Below are 20,353 nucleotides of genomic sequence, written 5' to 3' on the forward strand. Positions count from 1 at the left end.
TCAGAAAAAAATAATAGTGCACAACCTCAACCTCATGTAGTTAGCAGACCATAGATTTTAGCCAGAAAACCTTTCCAAGCTTGAAGAGACCCTGATTTTACTGGGAGTTTAGAGGACCATAATGTAGCAATGAACTAAAATAAAATTATAAGACATCTCTCAACTGTGCACATGAAGGCAGGTGGACGTGTTTCCAATTATGCACTGGAGGCTGCAGCTCCCAAGGCTTTTGTGTACCTGCCAGACAGAGAGTTAAACACATTTTCCTGGTAGAAATAGTTTAGTGGCTGGTCTGTGTTTGCTTGTGACAGAGCAAAAGTAAATTGGTTTTCTTTTCACGGCATAGAAGGACCAGGGACCTCATCAAAGCCAAGATCAGAACAGTTTAGTGAAGTACCTATAAATATTCACTGCTGCATGAATGCCTGCCTCCTACATAATGGTTTGAATTCCCTCAAAGTTCTTGGGAATGAAGGAAAAGCACTGAATGCTTCACTCACACCTGCATTTTTTTCAAGAGTTAGTTTCCAAAGTAGCTGTATACTTCCCTTTTGTTAGAATCACTCGGGGGAAAAAAAAAAAAGCTGGATAGGAGTAGAAAACTTTTCTGTTTTTATTGCTAAAAGAAATTGCCAATGTGCTGTTTCACTTTGATCTGCTCTTCCTGGTTTTGGTAAGGTTGAAATAATGAAGGAATTTAATAGTGGCTTCTCTCTTTTCACTGCAGAAATTAATGACAAAACACTTTTTCCTACAGAAAAGCTCAGGGACCTTGGAAATATGCACTGCACCAGCTCCTACCAGCACATTTGTATGCAAATGTGCAGCTTATATATAATTTATGTGGACGCTCTTGAATAATCTAAGCATGTTCAGCAGTGGCTGGTTAGTGTGATGCCCTGTCATGATACACCTGAGTCTGTTTTGAACATCTTTCCTTCCAGACAAAGGTGTTAATCATTTACCAGTCCTCAAGGAATTGCTCTCAAAGCTGTGAAAATTCCAGCTATCATTCCAGTAATTATCTTTTATCCTTCCGTGCCTTCCAGCGAACATTATTTTCAAACGGTGTATTTGCAGTTCTAATGAAGTTATTTATTAAATCATTTTCTGCTTCTTGGATAGACCTTTTTTGAAGTTCCAGTTTGTGTTATATGGTCCAGCCTCTGACTGGGAGCTCCCAGTATCCCAGCAGAGATCCTAACACTGGTGTGTCACCTTTTAGAGGGAGAGACTGCAAACAGCAAGGGATTTAAAATAAACAAATAGATCCTTTCTGAAGACTTGGAATGGCTGAGGTGAAGGCTTATCCACCATCATGGGTTTGCATGTTTTCAAATCTTTTATTCCTTTAGGAAGAAAATGTTTTTAGAGGGTAACACTTCAGGTTGCACATTTTTGACTGGAACTTTACTCAGCTGTCACATGGGACATTAGGCTCTTATGTGAAGGCACTAAAATTAATCCACTGGGTGTAGAGGGCTCTTATTTACACAGCATTTTCTCCACCCTGCTGATGGTATGATTTATACTGCAATAAGAACATCATGAAAGAGGGGTTTAGAAAAAAAATTGTGTCTGTTCTCCTTGACCTTTCCAAGACTGAGCCAGGCTCATCTGCTTACCATGGCCATGAGTTCCATCCTCACCTCTCCATGCTGTAGTCACTCTGTGCTCCACCTCTCCTTTGGTCTCTGTCTCTCAGTGAATATAATCTGTTAGGAGTATTTTAAGTAATTTCAGTGCCTGATTTGATTTTACTCAGCTTGTAATTCTTACTCTGTTCATTTTATCATCTCCCAATTAACCTACTTTAGTCTCAAAGTATCAATCATCTTGTTAAAAATATACTATCATAGTAAATTATTTAAATGCATGCTGAATTTGCTTATATTAAACTTGTACTTAATATCTTAGATATATAATCAGAAAATAGATTCTCTATTTATTTGCATGTTGAAGTAATTAACCCCCTACCTTGAGCCATAGTTTGATTTATATAAAAGCTTTTTGGATTTAATGATAGCTCACAATCTGAGGACAACAACAGCATTAGCTTTGTAACCTGGTATAGTGTGAACAAGAATTATTGCTTAAGAGGTGATCCTTGTGCTTGTGGAGAAAAAATACAAATAATACAATGCCTGTTCAAGAATTAGGCAATATTTTTTTGTTGTTATCAGGACATATTTTGTATAGAAGCAGAGGTACTTTTGTTTCCTCTCATATTAATGATCAAAAATTCCTTAAACCTCAATTTGTCCTTATTCAGAACACTTAGACTGCCTTTTTTTTTTTTTTTTTTTAATACTGCAAAGGTTCTTGGTACTGCTTCCTTTACTAAGAAGTGGAGAAGTAGCCTTTTTATCAGAAATGCATTGATAGAATCTTAGAATCATTAAAATTGGAAAAGACCTTTAAGATTATCAAGGCCAACCATCAACCCAGCATAATGACTAGTCAAAAAAGGAGATTTTATTTGCAGGACTTGCTTTTATTCCCTTTAACACCCTGTGTAATATTACCATGGGGTAACACAAAAATTCCATTCAGGATTATTGGAGGACATTATTTCAATTGCTATCTTAAAAAATAACTTTAAAAAAAAAGTCCAGTCTCTTACTGACTTTAATATTTAAAAGGACAAAGTGCTCATAAACCCCATAGACTGGGAAACTAAAATGTCAATATTGTCTCAGAGGCTGGGGTACCTCAACATTTTTAGTTCCTTGTATTCACATCTAACTGCTACAGAGACAAAAATCATCCTTAGTGCAAAGGCAAATATTGCTTTTGACTGGTTTAAGCCACCAGGAATACACCAGGTGTGTACCTGTCCCTGATGCCCATCAGGAGAAGATTAAACCAGCACATGCAGGGTGAATTGGCAGTAGGAGCATTATCAGGGTCACAGCAGCTCTTTGGCCCTGGTACCAGCCAGGATTTCCATTCTGTGGAGAAACTCTGGTCTCCAAAATGATCTAATTATCCAAGCCCCCTTTTGGGAACAGTTCCTGGCCCAGGGTTGGGATTTCTTTGTTGGGTGCTGGTTTGGCTCGGCCAAAAATGTGGCCAAACATTCAGCTTAAGTGTAGATGACAGATTCAGTGCCAGGGAAGGATTTCCCAGCAGTAAAGTGGCCAATGAAACCTGAGTCACTGAAGTCTGAAATAAGTGGAAACGGGGTGAGATAATGTCCCAAGGACAAGGTAGGTACTTGGGAAATAGTGTGAGGAACTGCTCTTATGGTTTTTCCTGGGCTCAGCTTATCTTGACATGAAAGACTCTTTCCATCATGGTCTCAACACAACCCTCGTTCCACTGATGTCAAAAAGCTGGATGGTCTCCTAAGTTTTATCACAGAAATCTTTCAAAACCACAGGAAGACTGAGTCCCTCAGGTATGGGATATATATACGCATATATAAAACATAAACCCTCACCCTGCGTGTAGTGTCTCACACCCATTAGAAACACATTCAAGTAGAGAAAATGGAACATTTATTTCCTTTGTACTATTTTCCAGAAAAGAATATTTTTTTAAAGAAATAGCCTTTTGCTGTGATTATATATCTATCTATTCACATCTCCGAGGACATCTCCAATGCTTTCTAGGTGACTTGAGAAACTTGTAATTTTTCTTTATGGCATTGAAGGTAATTCTGTTTGGGACTGGGTGTTTTTGGTGGTAAAATTGTTAATTTGACGGTAGAGCCTTCTCACCACTGTGCTGCCTGCAAAGACTTCCCCGCCCCCACACTGGCTCTTAATCAGCTGGGACAATCTGTGTTGGGACCACACTATGGATATAACCCAGAACAGGCACAAAAGTCTCCAAACCACCTCACAGATCCTTGGTTTTCCTTCCAAGTAAATGGAGCACAGTAAATAAACTCCAGCCTGACACTTGTGGGACTGGGAAGGTGAGGAGACTGGTCCAAGGACTAAAACGTGTAACATGCACAGGGAAGCAACAGTGCCTGGGAAGGGAGCAGGGAGAGAGGGGAAAAGGCAAGTGATAGACAAGGCTGAGGTGTGGAACTGCACAGGGAGCTGAAAAGAGGAGATGTCCCTACCCTGAAACTCTAAAGGGGATTTGGGGGATTGTTTAATCACAGAAGATGCAGTTTGAATGAATGAGGATGTATTTTCAGAAACTCTTCCTTTGAGCCTCTTTCATCTTCCAACCCATTTTACTTCAAGACTTTTCTCTCTTGCTTTTACTGGTTGGAAAATGTTTCTTTTTTTTTTTTCCTACCTTCTACTGCTGTTGCTGCTGCACATTCTTAATTTATTTTCCTTTTCTTCTCTTTTGCAACCACTCTCTCTTCTCTCTAAGAGATTCTGTTTTATAGAATGGAATTTGTTTTCTCTTGTTTGCTGTGCCCAAAGAGTACCCAGTGTAAAGAAAGACTTGAAAGTACAATTTACACATGTAGTTGCCATTGGACATCTCAGATGGTGGCCTCAGCTGAGTCATCCTTGTGTTAAACTGTCTGATCTGACTGCTGTATTCCTTAGTCACTGCTCCTCGTTGGAGGTCATGCAGGCACAATCAAACCTTTTCATTGTGGTGAATAAACCAGTGACTCCAGGGGAGGCTCATGTGAGATCCTGGGAATCAGGTACATAGCACAAAACTCTGCTTTCAAATGAACTTGTATGATCAGGGATAAATCAACAGAGGTTGATAAAAAATATTCCCTCTGTTTCCTTCCCTTCTTTCTCTGAGGAGAATGGAGCTGAAAAAGCCTGGAGCCATAGGAAAAGATGCAACATTGCTTCAAGGATATGGGGTCCACCAAAAAATTCAACTTTTCATGGAATCACAGAATAATTTAGGTTGGAAAAGACTGTGAATATCATCAGGGTCAACCATTAACCCAGAACTGCAACCTACCACTAAACCATGTTCCTCAGTGACACATCTACACATCTCTTCAATACCTCCAGGGATGGTGATTCCACCACTCCCCTGGGAAGCCTGTTCTGGTGCTTGACAACCCTTTTGGTGAAGAAAATTTTCAGATCATATTCACTAAACATAAACACCCCCCCCCCTTCCCCACCCCCAGCCCTGGTTCATTTCACACCTTCTCCCCAGTCCTGCAAACAGTTTTTTTTTTTTTAAGGATGTGATACCAAGACAGTCTCAATTCTCTCTGTCATTGCCTCAAAGGAGTGTAGTCAGACCAGGCTGCCAGTATGTCCAGAAACTGAATAAACAGGAGCTGAAATGAGAACCACAGAGTTAAAATTATTATTATCTCTAAAGGATGCTGTTGGAGCAGTGGTGACTGCACAAGCAGAGCTTTATTTCTCCCAATTAGGAGAAAGGGGTTGGACGGAACCTTATCAAAACCACTTGCTAAACCAACTGGCATAAGTTGGATTAGTTTAACAAAACACGAATAGCAGGGAAGTTTGCAGTTGAAAGAATGGCAGGTACAAAGCCAAGCACATCTCTCCAGATAAAGATGGACAGGGAAGGGATTTGCTGCCAAAGAAGGGATTTGCTGCTCCAAACTGTAAAGTTGGTGATTCTCCTTACTTTGCCTATGGTTCTGCATCTCCTTTATCTATGTTTTTTGATATTTCTTCAAAGAATTAAAAGAGATATAATTAGCGATTTCCATTTGTTTCTGTTTTTGAGGTCCAAAAGTTATTGGGTAAAACTTGGGCAGTGTAATTGTGTAGTCCTCGTTCCCCTAAAAAAACCGAGAAGCAAGTAAACTGCTTAACTTTCATTCAATTTCAGAATTAATATGTACTTTCAGGGATGAAGAAATTAAAAATGAGTTTTTAGGAAGTATCTAACATCAGAAATTTTAATTTCCAATTTTTAATCAAACTACATTTTTCCATTTCTCTGTAACCAATTTCCTCTTTTGAATGATTCCATGGTAAAAGTGATTTCTGGTTTTGGGGTTTTTTTCCCTCATGCTTAAAGATAAAAAGCTGACAGATATTTAAATTTTGATGTTTAACATTTCAGCAACTCCCATTAGGTGAGATGGATTTTAGCCTGCACATATAATGATCTTCATATGCCATAGGATAAAGTCTGGAATTCTGCTCACCTGCTATTTATTGGCTGTTTGCTTTGTGCCATCCCTGTCCCTCCTCTCGGGAGCCAGGGACCACTGGCTGAAAGCAGAGGATCTCAAGGTGTCCTCACTGCTGGAGAGAGGCCTTTTTTGAAGTGAGATGTACCCAGATGGCCTGAGAGAACTGTCAGCAGGTGGCCTAGTTTAAAGTTGTCTTTGGCAAGTTCTGCACACCCAGAGGACAGAATTAGTGGCTTGATTGATCACACAGATTTTATATGGCTTAGTAAGAGAAATACATTACTCCATGCAGGCGTGCTAAAGGAGACATTGCCTACGTTTGCAGTAGAGGTTGGTGCAAGGTGTTTTGGAGGGATGTGTGAGGAAAAGTTAGAGTTAGGACTACTTTTAGACTTAGTTCTCCAGTTCTAGAAAAGTTGGCATTTTTAGAGGGCAGTTTGTTTGACTACTCTCAGCTGTGCATTCTGAGTGAGGCGAAATGGCCCCTGTGATTACATATTTAAGAATGAAGGAAAAAAGCCTCCCTGTTGGAGTGAGAACGTGTGAGAAGAGCTCTGCAGACACCAAGGTCAGTGCAGAAGGAGGGGCAGGAGCTGCTGGAGGCACTGGAGCTGAGATTCCCCTGCAGCCCCCGGCGCAGCCCACGGAGAGGCAGCTGTGCCCCTGCAGCCCATGGGGATCCGTGAGGGAGCAGAGATCCACCTGCAGCCATGGAGCCATGTTGTCCTCCCCACAACAGAGCAGGGGGATGCCCAAAGGAGGCTGTGACCCTGCAGGAAGCCCACACTGGAGCAGGGTCCTGGCAGGATTTGTGAACCCACAGGGGGAACCCCACTGGAGGAGCCCATTCCTGAGGGACTGCAGCGTGTGGGAGGGTTCCACATTGGAGCAGTTCATGCAGAACTCCAGCCTGTGGGAAGGACTCACACTGAAGCAGTTCTTCCTGGGATTGGGATCTGGATCTGTCTCCTGGGAGAGGAAGCCCACACTGGAGCAGGCGAAGAGTATAAGGAGTCCTCTCTCTGAGGAGGAAGGACCTCCAGAAACATGTGATGAACTGACCACAGCCCCCCTTGCCTGTCCCCCTGCACCACTGAGGGGAGGAGGGCCAGAAAATCCAGGGTGAAGTTGAGCCCTGAAAAAAGGGAGGGGTGTTTAGAGACTTTATTTTGGTTCTCATTACCCTACCCATTTGCTGAGCAAGGTATCTCCCAGAGAGAAGGGGCACTGTGAAGAAGTCTTAAAGCTCCTCTAGTTCCCCAACAGGGAAGTCCTGGGCATGTGCACAATTGCTCCACTTGGCAAATCCAGTGATAATCCAGTTGCAGCAGTGATATTCAAAATATCATTCAAAATGGCCTGAGTAGACCCAGCAGAGTCCATGGCCCAGTTAATGTGTTCTGGCAGACAGAAGATGAGCCTCCAGGACAGGATGGCACCCACCTCACCAAGCTCTTCTGTGCCTCAAGATTTGCACTGGCATTGTGTTAATTGGCTGTGTCACATGCTGCAGTGTATGACTTGGAGGTTTGCACAGCCTGGCCCTCTAATGAGTCCTGGCATCTATTTCTTAATGAGGCAATAATAGGAATAGGAAGAGTTTCCTTGGACACATCCAGATGGATGAAGCCCTTGCACTCAAACCCCCTTCTTTCATTCCACTTCATGTAGCCAAGATGAAATGGCGTAAGCAGAGCAGGGAGTTAATTTTTATCTCAGTTGATCAGTGTGACATTAAGCATCAAGCCACAATTATTATTTTTTTAATAACCATGTGAATAAATACGCTGAGCATTTCAAACACCCTGCCCTTGGCACACGACCATGTTTGCTCTGCACTGATGTGCTTTGTGTTGCACCAGGGTTACCCCACAGTGCTGTGCAGTGAGCATGGAGCTTCGCTGTGCCTCGTGCTGGGTGTTGAAGACACCTTGCAGAGCTGTGGTGTATCAGTAATAGAAATGCTGCCACTCTGATTTATTCTTTATTTGCTGTTGCATTAAATCAATAATTTTTTAAAAAGCTGCTTTAAAAATAGGAAGAAAAATTGAATGAATGAACTGGTAGGCTGAAGGATATTTTTCTCTGAGCCTTTCTTTTTTCCTGTACATTTGTTTTCTAAAAAATCAATAAAGTATTCAGTTTTCTGTCCTTGCAAGCATATTCAATATTGGCTTTTATTTCTCTGTTTCTCATGGTACATGCCACTTAGATTCATCCAAGCTTGGGGACACCAGCAGTTTCTTAGTTTTCCTCAGTAAGTGGAACATTTTCCAAACTGTGAGTTTTTTCCTCTGAGATTCCTGAAAAAGTTGTTCAACAACTTGAATCCTTGAGTTTCACCTCTTCACTAAGCCTGAACTAGTTCATGAGACAGTTCACAACATTCAACTACATCCTCAGCCTGGCCTGGCACAATAAAAATCTTCAAAAACTCCTCGGTTTTGCGGTTTGCCTGGGGCTATTTTTATACTATTTTTGTTAGTGAGCTTCTTTCCCAGCCATGAACCCTTACTCTGCCAGGACTTTCACTCACATGTGGTTCTTTGCTGGGATTTTGCCATATGTAATAGGACTGAATCTTGCCAAATATGAGCAAGTCCAAGGTTTAGAGAACAAGGACTGCGATTAAAAAAATAACCCTCTCACCACTTTTCTTATTTTGCTGTTAAGATTTTAGTGCCTTGACTACTTTGCTTCTTGAGCAAGGAAAGGAAGTCAAGACCAGTTAAGATGGGAGCTAAGATGGGGACAACATCAGTGATCTGTTACTAAAAATGGCAATGTCACCACCTGCAATAAACTGGGGAATAAACTCCATCGCTGCCTTTCATGAGTTGTTAGCTATGATTTCTGCAAACTCTTTCCTAGAGATAAGTGACATGTGCCAGAAGGACTTTGATTTATATTTTACATTTATTGGTTTTTGAGTCCAGAGCAACTATCAAAGTCCTTTTTAAAGAAACCAGTGTTTGGAGAAGAACCATGTTTCTGCTATCTCCTAGTGCTGCAGGCTCTGGGTGATGCTCTAAATTACACCCATCTCCTCCTCCTTTTCCACTGTTCTTTACCCTTTCCAAGTGCTGGCCATCCTGAGTTATGCTGCTGTCTTTAACCCTCACTAAATGCTGATGTTTAGTGCTCTGCTCCATGTTGATGCGAAAAACTGGAGGTGAAGAGGGACACACGGTGTCGCCTGTCCCCAGGACTCACACCTACAAAGCAGGCAGTTGCCTTGCTCTCTTCTAAAGGTTTGCAGGGCTGCAGCACAGGGGTGGTTTTGGAGGGCTCAGAGCTCCACATCCCAAGAGCTTAGCTGGTGTCTGCAGCTGTTTTGGCACGCAGTGACAGTTTGGAAGACTGAAGTTCTTACCTAGAGTGAATTTCCTCTTTGGAAAATCATGTACTTTTCACCTTCCTCTGCCAGGGTTCTTCACCCCCTAAATAAAACATGGCATTAATGATGAGCATGTTCTGCAGAGCAGCTTCAAACCAACCGAGCATAAAGCTCTGTGTTCCTGTTAATCCTGCAGTGAACTGGCCTAAAGTCACTTGCCACACAGGGTCTTTGAGGGTGTAGCCTGGATTTTGGGTCAGTCAGAGAGTCCCTTTCTGGAGTTTCATGATTCCTCCCTTTACATGCAGTGCTTTTGTGCTGAAGGACTGGTGTGTGCCAAGGAAGGGTGAACTGACTGGGGCCAGTCTGTACCCAAAAACTGGGCTACTCCCAGTTCCTTCATTAGGAAAGGAGAAAACAGGTTGCTTTTCTATTTTATGTAACCATCAGAGAGTGGTATCCAGCCTCACTGGGAGACTACACTGGCTAAGAGGAATATCCATATTCTGGAAATCATTTGCTGCCTCTTATCTTTTACCATTTTAGGAGAGAATCCTTTTTTTGTCTTTTACTGCTAGAACACAATCCTTCCACCTCTGGCAAGCACAGAAAGACACCCATGAAATCATGATGATTTTTTTTTAATGAAACAAAAGAAGTGTCATCCTCTCTATTTATCTTTAATACTAAAATGCCAAGTGAAGTAATTTATTAAAATCTTTCAGTGACTTCTGCAGCCCCTTAATTCCTAGCCCCTGGCAGAAAGGTGATAGGGTAAATGTTGGGATGCGAAGCATCTAAAAATGTTCCCTGCAATATTCTTTCTGTATCTAGGACTGGATTCAGTTTGCTGTGTTACCTAGGAAAGTGATTCTTAATCAGAGCTGATGAAAGAGAACTGACTCTGAGATTTGGCTGTACAGACTCAGAAATCTGCCTCAGTGAAGAAAATCGAGGATCAATCCCTGTATTTCATCTTTGTAAACTTCTTTTGCAGGCTTCAGATTTTATTTTGCTGCAGTGGCGATTGAAAGTCAGGTCTCCAGTTAATGTAAAAACTTTCTGAGTTGGGGGTAGTGATGATGATTTACACACACATCTTTTTACCATCCAGCCCAGCCTTATAATTGCCTGGTGGTGCTGGTGAAGAAAAGTGAAATGCAATACTGAAAGATGCTTTTATTACCTTTGTGAAAGCACCTTTTAGGACTGCAGGTCTTTTTCCTCTCTTACCAGAAAAGTCAGAATAACTTGATGAGAAAAAGCACCTTCAAGTTTAAAAGCATCCTGGGTTCTGTGTCGGGGGCGATGCACAGGATTCCAGCTGTGCTGGCAGGAGGCTCCCAGCAGTGTGTGACATGTGGTGTGACAGACTTTGCCTGGCTCTGGCTTACGCCCCTTCCTCTGCCTGCTGCACTCCCGGGGTCCCTGCACTTTGGGAAGCTGCCTGGCACGGACAGAGGGGCAGGATGCTCCAGAGAGGGAATTTCATGGGGTGAGATGGATGATTGACAGCAGCACCACTGGGGAGAGTGAGAGAGGGAGGAACAGCGCAGATTCCAGGGTCTGGGAGTCCGAGATGGGAAGTGCGAGAAGGAGGGAGACTGCCTCGTACTGAGGAACAGAATGATTTTCTCCTCTTCCTCTTGAACTCTAAAACTTTAAACACCAAGACCACTGTGGATTTATGCTTTTACAGATCATTGTGGTCCAGACTTTGAAGTAAAAGCAGCTGTGGAGCTCTAGGGGGATGGTCTATACAGAGTTCATTAATAAGGTAAGTTCTGTTTCTCCTGTTCTTGCTGAAAGAGTGTGTTTTTACATGCACAAGAATATGCAGGTGCAAAATGGCATGCACAGATGCACACCTGGGTGCTTACATTACCTATTTTCACTGTATTCTTAATTTAGGTAATTTTCATATTATCTTCTCTCATACTTAGTTTCTCACAGAATCCTTTTGATTGTTATTCTATTTTTCTTCTCCTTCCTCTAGAGTAAAATGTTTCATCATAGGAATGAAGATGTCAGGGTGCAGCCTTCTGCAGTGTATCTGAGAAATTCAGGAAAAAATTCTGGAAGTTTTGATATTGCACAGCATCATTTATTCTTTTCTCTCCTCCACTCCTTTTGAAGGCATTGGAGTCTTCAGGCGTGTGTGATATAACCAAGGATAATTTCATGATGTAACAGGACTGGTCAGTCTAATGGCATTTTGATAAATATTGTCCTTTTTGGGCTGGCTTTTCCATTAATCTTTTTGGAGTTCTCCACAAACCTGGCATTGCCTTTATTACAGAATGAATTTGGAAGAGAATTAATCACTTGTGTCTTTGGGCAATACCAGGAGCCTAAAACATCGATTGATTTGATACTGATTATCTGATTGGTATTGATTTAATGCTGATTACTAGTTGATTTCAAAGTAAGAAATTAAAATTAGTATCCCAAAAAACTCCCTTACAACAAGAGAGAAAGTGTTTGCAGAAACTTTGTTCACTGACAGAAGGGAACTGCCCAGAGTTGAACAACTGTAGATCAGCACAGGGTTGTGATGGCACTTTGCACCAAAGAATATACAGTTCTTTTTATTTAGCTGAACTCTAAGCTTCATTTAATAACAAAATAGCACTGAAGTACTCACCCAAGAATTAGGCATCAATATATCATTGTATTTGCATGCATTTGGGGGATGTTTCTTTGCTGAGCTGGATGCAGACACCCGCTCTGTGTGCCTGCCTGCACCCCAATTTGCAGTGCTGAACTTCCTCAATGGTAAACAGGCAGCAAAAGGACAATTTTAGTATCAGGGTCAGCCTGTAACAAGAGGAGAGAGATCCAGCAGAAAGTTGCATTCCCCGCCCCTGACTCGTTACATGACTGCACATAGATGACTAAGTCGCTCTAATTCAGTTTATGAGCTGGAAAATAGTTGTGCATTTAGTTACCCCAAGCCTTATGTTTTACATGAGAAAGGATCAGATGAGATTTCATGTGTTGGTCTGCCAGGAAGCCACTTGTTCTTCCCTGGGACAGAGTTGGGTGTTTGTGTGTCTCTAGGACATTTGTTTAGTGGACAAATGGGCAGTGATGCTGAAGCAGAGGGACAGGATTTCCTCTGCAATAGGAAACTTCTATGGAAAAGTGCTCCAGGAGCCTAAACGAGATTTCAGGTGCTGTCTCTTGAGATCTGGCATTGCCTTTCTGCTCTTCAGCTGGTCTTGTTTTCATGGCTTTTCCTTGTTGCTAGTTCTCTGGTGGTGCTACACTTGGGGTTTTCTTGGTTAAAACGCCACTTGCTGGGTTACTGAGACTGTTTTTTGTTACTCTCTAAATGATGCCTGGCTGTGACTGCCTTACATTTTCTCCTAGACAGTCTCTGCTGATTATGTAGCTCCCACATTTGAGTGGCACATGCTTTTTTCCCAAGCCAACCTCAGTGAAGCAGGAGTGTGAAATGCTGTGCTGTCACTACCTCAGAAAGATTCAATAAAACCTTTACAGTCTCTCCAGATCCTGTGAAGTGTCTGCCTCTGTTTTCTTTAGCTTTGTTTTGGCTCAGGTCTACAGAGACAGCCAGGTTCCCACTGCAAGTTAAGAAGGGTAGAGCCAGAAATCTGCCAGGTTACTTTGCTGTGGCAGCTTCACAGGGCTGATCTGGTCACTACCAGGACTGCCAGGAAGAATATTGCAAGAAAATATGGCCCTGTCTGCCCCAGACAAGAGCAGGGGCGGGTGCCTTCAGATTCGTGATCAAGGTGAGCTCAAACATGGATGTAAGGAAATTCTGATGTGTCAGTGGGATCCCTGGAAATACAGTGGGAACACAGATCTTTTCCTCCTAATAGGCTGGCTACCAACCCTGAGGAGCTTTGCAGAGAGTGATCAGATCTTGTTGCGGGGTTGTTGCCTATGATGCTTTGCATTTAGGTTGGGTTTATGGACTAAAGCCCAAGCAGAAGGAAATCTTTATTGTTGTTTATCAAACATTTACCTTTACATAGTTCTTAATTTTAATTTCTCAAATTGAGTTGTTTTCAGTGCTTCTTAAATGCCTTCTATTCACCAGAAAAAATAATATTTGTTTTTGAATTCAGGTTCTTCTGAACTTTATTGATTTCCTCTCACCTTCCTGCACTTAGACCTCTTGCAATTCATGCATATTTTGTGGTATATTATCATGGTGAATTGCAATTTTTTTTTGAGTATTTAAAAGCACTTTTGATGCCCAATTCTTGCCAGTTCAATATTCTCCTACCCTTCTCGATGTGTGTTACCTGTTCAAGGCACTTGAATTTCCTTTCCTTGTGCACAGCCCTGTTCATAATCCATTTTGCATTAGCAAGACTTTTATCAAGGCTGAATGCAGCAGATTATTGGATCTTCACTAATTGCACCCCTAAAATACTGAAATGAATCCCTAATATTATTCTTCCCCAAAAGGATCTACCTGTATCAGATATTAAGGATTTGGGAGGAAAATTATTCTCTCTGACCTAATGATGTAAGTTCTTTAAGAAGTGTGTGATCTCAAGTTTCTTTCTTTGAAAATTTTGATTAACCTCAGGAAAAGTTTACCTCAGGAGGCTGTGAAATTTCCATTATTAGGAATAGTCTGGACGCTCATCTGTAACAACAAAACCAGGATTTAACCTGCCGTGAAATCAGATAAGAGCTGAAAGAAACATTCCATTATTTGCATGCCCCAGCACCTTCAGATTCTGTTCCTGAACAAAAAAAACAAAAACAAAAACAAAAACAAAAACAAAAAAAAATATATATATACACACACATATATGGCCATTCTCAGGGATATTAGCAGGCCAGAGAGCATTATTTATTGTTTTGTTGAGATATGGGAAAACAAACCCACAAATAAATTGTATAATTTGGTTGACTGCAGGCTTGTGGATGCTGTTATGTCTTCTGGATATTGAGGACTAATTGTACAACTTTCGAAAACAATAATGCTTGTGGTTTTTCACATCAAACATTGAAAACATAACAGGCTGCTGAGACAGATCTGAAATTTCAGTTTTGATCTCTTTATTGTAAGTGAATCAGTTTTCTTCTGAAGATGCTGTCCTGGGGGAAAAAACCCCCACAATTTCAGATCTCAGAATATGCCTGCAAAATCTTAGTCTGTCATAGCTAAGAAGTTCATTTGTACTTCACTGTACCTCCCCATCCCTCAGGACACCTTGTGGTTTATAATCATTTTCCAAACCAGCAGAACACATTGTTCTTGCTCGGATCACGGACTTGGGAGCCGTTGCACCAGAACACATCAGTCCATTGGCCCACGTTCCCCTGTAGATACAGATTCCCTCTGTTTTCCTTTGGGGGGAAGAGGTTTAGCAATTTGCTGAAAACTGCACATCAAGTAGAAGGGATGAGACTTGGCAGGACCCTGGGGGTTGCTCTGTGCTTGGTCCTCCAGACCTTTCTGCTCCCTCAGAAGGGTAGGGGACTGTAAGAATTTCCTTCAGGAGATGGGAAAACAGGTAGACTAGGATGGAAATGATGGGCAGTGGCAAAGTCTTGGTGTCTGATGAAATATAAATGGACAAAACCCCAGCCAGGACAGGTTGTGACAGTGGTTTAGAGTTGCTGAGGCAGCAGCTACCCTAAAGTTCCCACCTTCTCCAGGTGATGTTGTAGAGGAATATGGGACCTAAAGACCTCATACACTGGAGTTTGTTTGGGGCATGGAAAGTCTCTTGCTGTGCCTGCTGTGATGCAGTCACTGGGGGGTCTGCAAACCCCTGAAACCAAATGTCAGTGCCCGGTAAATAATGGAAATAAACTCACAGGGACAGGGCTAGATTGGACATCAGGAAGGAATTCTTTACTGCGAGGGTGGTGAGGCCCTGGCACAGGTTGCCCAGAGAAGCTGTGGATGCCCCATCCCTGGAAGTGTTCCAGGCCAGGTTGGATGGACCTCTGAAGCAACCTGGCCTAGTGGAAGGTGTCCCTGCCCCATGGCAGGGGGTTGGAACTGGATGGTCTCTAAGGTCCCTTCCAAACCAAACCATTCTATGATTTTGTGTTTCTGTGATAAATTACAGGTAAAGGTCAGGTCCTTTTGGTTGCTGTCACTCAACTCCTGCAAAACATCATGCTTATGGCAACTCTGGATGAAATTTCCCTGGATTTGCCTAAACCTTAGAGAAAACATCAGGTGCTTTGCAGCAAAACCCAAGATTTTCTCCCCCCTCCTTCTGTGCCCTGCCTACAGGAGGAAGAGGTCAGGAAGGTAACCATTGTTATGTGGTCGACTTCTATCCTGAAAGAGGTGGGGATGGCATGCCCTGGCATCCCTCAGGGTAAGAACAGCCTGGCCAAGCCATGAAGGACACGTTGAAACACCCCCAGTGAGAGATGAGAAGAAAGCAGGGAGCAAAATAGACGTAGGGCTGGCAAAGCTGCATTGATTAGGCCAAACAAGAAACCTCAAATCACTTTTTTTTCTTTAATCTCAGAAGTTTTGAGGCTAGGTATTGACATTTTATAGTGTCTGAGTCAGGAGTTTGCATCTCCTGAGGTTGGCTATAGTGGAACAGTTCCATTTTAAAGAATATATTATTTAAAAGTGGAATTGTTTGTATTAATTAAAGATGAGTGTCTGCAGCACTGATATAAGCACGAACTCATTTCTAATAATCAGAACGAGTTGGTTTCTTTTGTTGTGGTTTTAAATCTCTTTTCACAGGCACTGGGTGCCTTCCAGCACAGAATGTGCTGGAAAGAGGGTCAGTAGATGGGCTGGATGGCACCTTGTGGTGCAGTGCTCTCTGCTCCCAGCTTTGGACATTGGAGATGTACCAATGTGGAATCCTTTGGTCTTTTGAGGCAGCAAAACCAAAACCAAACCAGTCCTTGATAACTGGATTAATTCCCAGCGCTTGTCCAAGTGTGCCTACCACTTTGCATGAAGCACTTATGTAATGAAATATCTTTTGAGAACCTGGATTTTGATCTATGGTTATTAACCAGAATTAAGGAATCAATTATAAACAGGCTTGTCTTATCATTCACTTTCTTCCTTTTCCTTTTCCTTTTCCTTTTCCTCTTTCCCTTTTCCTTTCTTTTTCTTTTCCTTTTCCTTTTCCTTTTCCTTTTCCTTTTCCTTTTTCTTTTTCTTTTTCTTTTTTTTCTTATTCTTTTTCTTTTTCTTTTTTTCTTTTTCTTTTTCTTTTTCTTTTTCTTTTTCTTTTTTTCTTTTTCTTTTTCTTTTTCTTTTTCTTTTTCTTTTTTTCTTTTTCTTTTTCTTTTTCTCTTTTTCTTTTTTCTTTTTCTTTTTCTTATTCTTTTTCTTTTTCTTTTTTTCTTTTTCTTTTTCTTTTTCTTTTTCTCTTTTTCTTTTTTCTTTTTCTTTTTCTTATTCTTTTTCTTTTTCTTTTTCTTTTTCTTTTTCTTTTTCTTTTTTTCTTTTTCTTTTTCTTTTTTTCTTTTTCTTTTTCTTTTTCTTTTTCTCTTTTTCTTTTTTCTTTTTCTTTTTCTTTTTCTTATTCTTTTTCTTTTTCTTTTTCTTTTTCTTTTTCTTTTTCTTTTTCTTTTTTTCTTTTTCTTTTTCTTTTTTTCTTTTTCTTTTTCTTTTTTTCTTTTTCTTTTTCTATTTTCTTTTTTTCTTTTTCTTTCTGCTTTTCTTCTTTTTTTATTTTCTGTTTCTATTTTCTTTTTAGTGCTTGAAAAGTGGAAAGCCTTGGAAAAATGAAGGTCCTCAACAGCAGCTGTTTTGCTCTGCAGATCCACTGCTGTGGGTCTGCACTGCCTAGGAAAGTAAAAGTAGCTGCAGACACTCTGACAACCAATCCTTAAGGGGAAGGAAGCACCAAACACTCACATAACCACTTGGGAACTTATTATTGTCACATTTAAAAAAAAATTGATTAGGCCAAACACGAAACATATTATTATTTAGTAATAGTTTTACTTCATAGGACATAGGGTTATGTCCTATGGTTATTAGGTTATTATATACCCAACCAGGACTTTATTTAAAATACCTGAGTGGTGTTTAGCCTGAGATGGGGACCACATACACTGAGGGCAGTGAGGAACTGGTTGCCACAGAAGCTGTGTCTGCCCCATCCCTGGAAGTGTTCAAGGCCAGGCTGGACGGGGCTTGGAGCAACCTGGGATAGTGGAAGGTGTCCCTGCCCACAGTAGGGGTTGGAATGGAATAATCTTTGAAGGTCCCTTCCAGCCCAAGGCATTCTATGATTCTGTGATCTGAGTGTCGCTTTTCTCTCACCCCTGCCCTTCCAGTGCTCCTGTGGGATGTTGCCTTAGGTTGTTTGGGCAGATCTTCTGTGACAGGCAGAATTGAAGCATTTTCTTGGTATCAGCAGACCAAAAGTTGTTGTTCCAAAAGCTCTGTTTCTCTCCTGTGGGAGAAACATGAGGCATACCAAATTTCCTGTTTTATATCATTATTAGCGCAAAAGCAGCAGTGGGATGTGATGGGATGGAGCACAGTGCACACCTGAAATGTAGAACATGTTAAACTTTTAATTTAGTGCATTCAAAGTAATGTTTCCTCTTCAACAGGTGGGAGTGAATCCACTGTAAAATAACCAGCAGCCTGGTGTTAAACAAGCCTACTAAGGACAAAAGACAGATTTCCAGTCTACAGCTTGAATCTTCAGGATTTAGCCCTAAACTGAGATTAAACAAAACCCATTTTTCTTAAGAGAATTTCTTCTACTACATTAGGAGATTAAAAAAAGAAAAAAAAAAAAAAAAAGAAAAAGGATGGTGCTCTGTAGCTGTTTTGAAATAAGTTTTCTGATCATTATTATTTGTGTTCCTAAATAAAGTGTCTGGTTGGACTATTGGGAAATACTTGGCTAAGGATGTATGTTGTAGCTGTGAGTTTTGACAGTCACCATGGTCCGTGTCACCAGTGCAGCAGCCAGGATGGTGTGGCAGGATGAGGAAATGCCCACTGGGACCTTTGCCTGTGCTTCCCCAGCCCCAGACTGTGAAAGGAGCTCCTCAAAATATACCCAGGGAAAGTTTAGGATAGAAATGATACTTGACAGTGTGAGCTGGGACCCAGCAGACACTGAGAGCTGACTGACTTTGCTGTGGGGACACTGAGAAATGGATGTCATTGGACAAATTAAAGGAAGACATAATTACCTCTTTTCCTCTTAAAAAGATAGTATTTACTGGCACTAATTAATGATTTTAGCTTTTGTCTTTTACTGACTCTGATAAAATTATTCATAGTTTTATTGTTTTTAACATATCATGAGAGAGCAGAAAATTATTTTCTTAATTAATACAATTGATAGTGTTATCACTTTAGCTGTATTAATCTTTCAAAACAAGCCCTACTGACTCTTGCTATGGACATCTTTTGTTTCACTCTGCCATTTATCCCTTGATAAATTAATCTGCCTTTACAAATAATTGCAACACTTGTCTGTGGGCCATGACTTTGGAAATAATGTTTGATTTCTTGTGCTCTCTTGTCAAGTACATTAAAGCATCCCTGCCACAGTAACTTCCACAGAGGATTTTGGCAGCATCTGAGAATAGTTCAGTTTCTGGGATTCCTATGGCACTCACTACACACTGCTGCTTCCCATACTAAATAACTTTTTTCATTGAGCTACAACATTATTTTAGTTTTTTCATATTTTTTTAATAGTTGGCATTAATATTTCCTTCATTTGCCTGCAAATTTACAAAAATGCATTCTGTACCTCATACCAGTTTGGCTGTTGTACATAAATTGAGTACATTCATTTTTGGCTGGCTAACATGAGCACAGTGATTGTTTTCTTACTAATTTAGGTTAATTACTAATTTATATTTCTTACTAAGTTAGATTCTTACCAACTTAAAGACTTCAGATTTTGCCACTATGTACCCATATTTGTCTAAGCCCCATGTAAGACAACACAATAATTTGAACCTGGGTTGGTACACCTCCCGTTTGTAGCTTCCCAAAATGTTTTAGGAGTTCACATGAACTTGCAAGCTATGAGGATTGGTACTAGCATGGATCACTGGTGTTTCTATTAAAATAGTATTTTATAGTCCCTGTTGCTGACTCATTTACTTTTAGGAGCTGTGGGTCAGAAGATTTATGACGTTTATGAAGCATTTAATACTGTGATACCTTATAAAACACATGTATGAATAAAATCAACAGAGTTGGCAGTTCAAATCTTGGTTCCTGAAATAATTCATTTGTGAAAATGCACATCCCCTACATTTGCTAGGCTTCTCCTTCTAGTACGAAAGTTATACCTTTCCATATTTTTTTACCCAATATTTAGACACTAGATGCTGATTAGGATTATGGCTTTTCTTGATTTGGAATTATGAGAGTATTAATTACTCTGCTCTGTTAATTACCTCCTTTTCCATTTTATGAACTCTAAAAGTGAAGTTGATGCTGGAATAAAACTTCATTTTGGGGGGCACAATTAATTCCTGTCTACTCAGGATGATGAATTTCTTTTAAGGCCATAATCAAGTATTAGCCTCCTGCATTATATTTCACTGTAGCACTTTTTGTGTAAATCAAGTGGAGTTGGTTTTTATCTTCTTATATCTGGAACTTATTCTTAATTCACCAGACATGATTAAAAATAATAAGGAATGTTCGCATACCTACTTGGAAGTTAGACATTAATTTCCTTTTAGTTTTGTTGAAAATTTTCAAGAAATAATGTGCTCTCTCTACGTAAAGCTGAGATAAAGTGTTTTTTATTCAGCAACCAGAGAGGACAGTCTGTCACAACATTAACATTTGCAAGCAGGTAAACAACTTATATCACATGAAGCAGGAAAATTTTCCATGTCTATGTGGACCAGAGAGGGCTCCCTCCTGTCCCAAGGCTGTGATTTCTCTGACAAACCTGCACCTTTGCTTCAAGGCAGATTTAAAATCCAGTGTCTGGACTTCTGGATGGGTTTAGCATACATAG

General features: G+C 40.8%; 1 protein-coding gene across 1 annotated transcript in view; it reads left to right on the forward strand.

Annotated features, from left to right (window-relative positions):
- The first annotated feature begins 10,833 nt into the window (after positions 1-10,833).
- The window catches only part of LOC116442037 (opsin-5-like), a 37,392-nt gene continuing 27,872 nt past the window's right edge, over positions 10,834-20,353 (forward strand). Inside the window, exon 1 of the mRNA XM_032104574.1 lies at positions 10,834-11,181. The gene's annotated coding sequence lies outside the window, so the exon portion shown is untranslated. The remainder of the gene's footprint in view (positions 11,182-20,353) is intronic.

The sequence above is a fragment of the Corvus moneduloides genome, chromosome 3 (genome assembly GCF_009650955.1).
Source record: "Corvus moneduloides isolate bCorMon1 chromosome 3, bCorMon1.pri, whole genome shotgun sequence".
Classification (NCBI taxonomy): domain Eukaryota; kingdom Metazoa; phylum Chordata; class Aves; order Passeriformes; family Corvidae; genus Corvus; species Corvus moneduloides.